The sequence below is a fragment of the Barbatula barbatula genome (assembly GCF_947034865.1).
Source record: "Barbatula barbatula genome assembly, chromosome: 1".
Taxonomy (NCBI): Eukaryota; Metazoa; Chordata; class Actinopteri; order Cypriniformes; family Nemacheilidae; genus Barbatula; species Barbatula barbatula.
The window spans coordinates 23,878,446-23,883,430 of record NC_136766.1 but is presented as its reverse complement, the minus strand read 5'-3'; positions in this window follow the sequence as shown (position 1 = coordinate 23,883,430).

The window sequence follows — 4,985 nt, the reverse complement described above, 5'->3', positions numbered from 1 at the left end:
GCCTAGATCGGCAGCGTACGGCACCTAGCGGTCAGCGTGTGTCACATCGGCAAATATAATTCGATTGAAAACGATTTTATTTCATGTCTTTCAGTCTTAAATGTGTAACGTTTATTGTAAACGTGCAGAACAATCTTAATAAAATAACACAAATATTTTATTTCTCACACATGAATCGGTTTGGCTTGCTACTGCAAATGTTACGCGTGGTTGTCTTGGTTACACTTAGCGACCTACTGTTTCGTAAGAGAGATCCAAAACCGAGTGGAAACCTGGTGGCTTTTCATTACTAGTGAATGTGTGTGATTTATTCCTGGCGTTGTAAGTGTGTTAGCCATATACCTATACGTGTCTCGTCTATCAGGTTTCAGGATGTCATCTAAGGGAAAAAACAAAAAGCTAAAGGCCGAGCGGGATGCAGACGCCGCGGCTGAGAGCGCAGAACGGTCGCAGGATCAATCAGAGAGAGAGATGCTGTTACAGAAGGAGTAAGTGGGGTTGCAAAGAATTGAATGTCTCTGGACTGAATATTCATTTATCTGGTTAATAACGTTATGCTTTTCTAACCCACAGATACGAGACTCTTACTGACAACCTAAACTCTTTGAAGATTAGGGTTCAACAATTGTATCCTCTGTAATGATTTAAGAATACAACTATTAAAACACGCATTTCGATGTCTAATCTTAATATTACCCAGACTGCTGGATAAATAGAAACCGTGGCAAAAATGTGGATTCAATGGGAAATGCATTTGTTTTGATGGGGTGGTGTGTGCCTCTAATGGTAATACATTGCCTTCTTTTGGTGGCACCGTCACATGAAGCTAAAGAATATGCCTTTTTCAGCAACTTGTGGATCACTCGTTGAAAGCTGTGCACGTCTTTACTTTTTCTGAATGCATTTTAAAGCATGTGGCCTTTATTCTTCACTACACTGCATAAACATACATATTCTTACCTTGTAGACATTACAAATCTAGTAGGCCTACTTTCTTACTTATATTTACAAAAAAATCTTTTCAATGTGCTTAAAGGTAAAACAATTCTAAAATAAAAACACTGATAATCCAAGCGGAATAATAACATTTACAGTAAAGGGATACTTCAATATGAAAACGTCTGTCATCGTTTATTTACTTCTAGTTTTATAAATGTCTATGTTCTGATGAACACAGAAAAAGATGTTTGGAATAATGCTTATAACTAAACAGATCTCAAACCCTATCGACTACCGTACTGGAATAAATGCAATGGTAGTCAAAAGAGCCCCAGAATTGTTTGCTGTGCTACATCCTTCGTAATGTCTTGATTTGTACTCAACAGAACAAAAAGTGATGTAATTTTTCCTACTATGGGAGTCAATGGGGGTCGAGATCTCCTTTAAGTACTGTGCAACTCTGATTGGAATAATTCCCAAAACACATTACATAAAGTATTTTTTAGCTAATGGTTTGAATGGTAAAAAGCTGATGGTTCATATTGGTGTTGTTTCAGAAAGGTAATGTAGGCTATATGATGATAAGACTCAAAATGTGTTTGACAATTTAACACACAACTCTAGACGAAGAGAAAACGAGTTTCTACAGGATGAGGCAGATAAGACACGCATGGAAAGTGTAAGTACTACAAAAACACACTCAAACACTTCATAATGTCTAATCCACCCCCTCAAAAAATGATTAAACAAATGTGTTACATATATAATGTTTATATGTACAATCTCTCTCTCACTCGCTGCAGAAAGAGTACATCTCATATCTGACTAAGAGAGGGGAAAAGAGACAGAATGCTATAGTGACTCTGAGTGATCAGAGACGTCAGGAGAGGGAGGAGCTGAGGAGACAGAAACAGAAATTGCAGGATGAACATGAGAAACAGACCAATGGTTAGACAAGTGCGCGTTAATACAAAAGAGTGGTGGGGCTAAATTTGTGATTCAATTTAAATGATCATTTTGTATAATATACATTAAGATTATATATTACAAACTAAATCATTCACAAATCACAGGTTTTAAAATAACCCGTAATTACTGAGTACAGTTAGTTAGCCCTGGTCAATATGTTTTTATTGCAAATGTGTCTGTTCTTTGTATTTTCAGAGTTGAAGAGGGAAATCATGCAGAAAGAAAATGAACTGGCTCTACTAAATGATGAAATGACAGACCTGAGAAACTTAAAGGTTGCTTTATCTCACATTCTTTTATGTTTTTATACTACCAAATCACGAGTCTACCATTTTCGGGCCAAGACAGAGCACAGAGTACTTTCAAAACCGCAGAGGATTTCATTATTTGTATGTGTTAAAATCCATAAAGCTTATCTGTGCTCTTTGTGCCATAGACTTTACAACAGCAGCAGATGTGTCGTATAGCTGAGTTGGAGAATAAGTTGTCTGTCCTGCAAAGTTGTCATTCTGAGTCTCTGGTGGCTCTCAAAGCACACTTCCTTGAAAAGAAGAAGAATTGTGAGCAGGAAGCCAAAGACGAGTTGAAAGCACTCAGAACCTCAGCAACCAAGGTGTGTGAATATATAACCTTATTTAACTATAAAACTAAAAGAGTTAGAGAGGGAATAGATTAAGATTTTTCATTTTTCTTAGGAGGCATCTCACTGCCTGATGGACCATACAAAGAAGGTATATGAGGAGAACAAGCATCTTAATGAGAACTTGAAACAGCTGCTCCAGAGATATCAAACTCTGCAAAGACAAAATGACCATCTGCAAAAGCAACAACAGGAACTGCAGCTGGAGAGAAACTTAGCACAAGGGCTTCACTGCCAGCGTCTTTTCCCACGTTCAAAGTCAACAACATCAGCAGTTCCCAACACAAAGCAATCACCCACAACAGCTACCAATAACTGACAGAAGTATCTTCCTTATGTTATTAACTGAAGAGTCCTGAAACCAGTCTGCTCATCATTTTTAGTTTTTTAGCCTTCAGTAAACATATAGCTAAAATGAATGCGATAGGACTCTTTCAGTGATTAGTGTTTACCTCTTCAAGATTTTGTTAAATAACTATTGCTTATAGGTTTTCTGTCAATAACTAATAAATTATTCCTTAATAACATGATCAAACATTTGATATTTTACAATGCTGCAATCTCAACGAGTCACTAAATTACCAGTCATGGCCTAATGGTTAGAGGGGCGTTCCTCTCACGGCGCACAAGCTTTTTTGGGGTGGTGACAAATGTGGTTGACCGTCTCAAGCTCAACTGACCACAGGAACAAAGGGCCCCAAGTGGCTCAAAGTTATATGACAGATATCTGTCGGGTGGCTTAGGGGAGGAGCCGCAACGTCTGGCTCTGTACAATCAAGATGATTGAGTATCAAATTCAGTGTCACGACTGGTTTGTGACGATCAATCTCAAAGACACATACTTTCACATAGAGATCTTGCTACCTTTTGTTGTCTGTCATTTCTGACAAAGTTGGAACCTGAAGACCGTCCACGGTAATTAATCACGTCACCTGCCGAGGTTATTTAAACCAATTATTGCTATGTTTGACACACAAAGAATTATCTCGGTATGGAACAAAGAATGTTCTCCTATAGCATTTGAGACGCAGCATCTCATTCCCACTTTTTCAGGGAACAGGGTAACAGCCAAGTAACCAGAGACGAAGAGTAGATTTGTTGTGAGGGTTTTGCCTTTATTATTAAGTGTTTTTAAAGAGTGTCTCTGGATTTGTCTGCTCTTCTCAGAATGGATGTCTTGGGGGTAGGAGAAGGTTCAGTTCACGGGTCGTTGGTATTAAAATGAATAGCTCAGGTAATCCAATCAAGGGGTGTGAAGTCCTTCGGATACTCAACTATCTCGACGACTGACTTATCTTGGCTCACTCGCAAGATATGTTGTGTACACACAACTCGTGCTTCGGAACTTAGACTGTCTTCACGTCAATCGAGAAAGGTGCAAGCTATCCCCAGCACAGTGCATCTCTTATCTCGGTATGGAATTCAACTCTGTTCTTATGTCAGCGAGTGACACAGTCGGTGCTCAGCTGTCTGAAACATTTCAGATGGACACCAGCAGTCCCACTGAAACTTTTTTAGAGGCTCCTGTAGCACATGGCGTCCTCGGCAGGGGTTATCCCTCTCGGGTTGATGCCCATGCGACCAATTTAGCACTGGCTTCAGAGTCGTGTTCCTTGGAGGGCGTGCTGCTTTTGGCACTGAAGAGGTTCCAACCCCTCATCCAGGACAAACATGTGCTGGTCCGGTCTGACAGCACTGCTGCTGTTGCCTACCTTCATCCCAGGCGACCTGAACCAGATAGCCAATGTGCCCCCTCGTCAGGGGACGCCCTGCGGAGAAAGGCAACTCCATCCCCGCACAGTCCGGCTCCTATGGGAGCGGTTTGGCCAGGCGCAGGTGAAGCTGTCTGCCTCCCCGGACTCCACCCATTGCCCGCTTTGGTACTCACTCTCCGAGGGTCCCCTCGGCATGGATGCCTTAGAGCCCAGCTGGACAAATGGAAGTACGCCTTTCCCCCAGTGTGCCTCCTTGCACAGGTCCTGTGCAAGGTCAGAGAAGAGGGACATCAAGTGCTGCTAGTTGCGCCTCACTGGCACAACCAGACTTAGTTCTAAGACCTCTGACGACAATCCCCCCTTGCCGATTCCCCTGACGGAGGACCTTCTGTCGCAGGGAGGAGATAAGTAGCCCTCTTTTCGTCCTGGTGTTCTTCCCGATGGGAAGACCTATGGAGAAGATGCCTGATCGGGTCAGTCTTTCCTACAAGAGAGACTCGAGAGCAACCTCTTCCAGTTCACGCTGAAAGTGTATGTAGCCACTATTGCCGCTCATCATGATCGGCCAACACGACCTGGTCACCTGGTTCCTTAGGGGCGCGAGAAGGGTAAATCCACCTCGACCGTGCTCCATTTTATCTTATCTCAATATTCTAATAGCTAATTGCAGTTGCAATTTTGTTGTGTATAAAGGACAGTAGTAGCAGTAGGCCTACTATGGA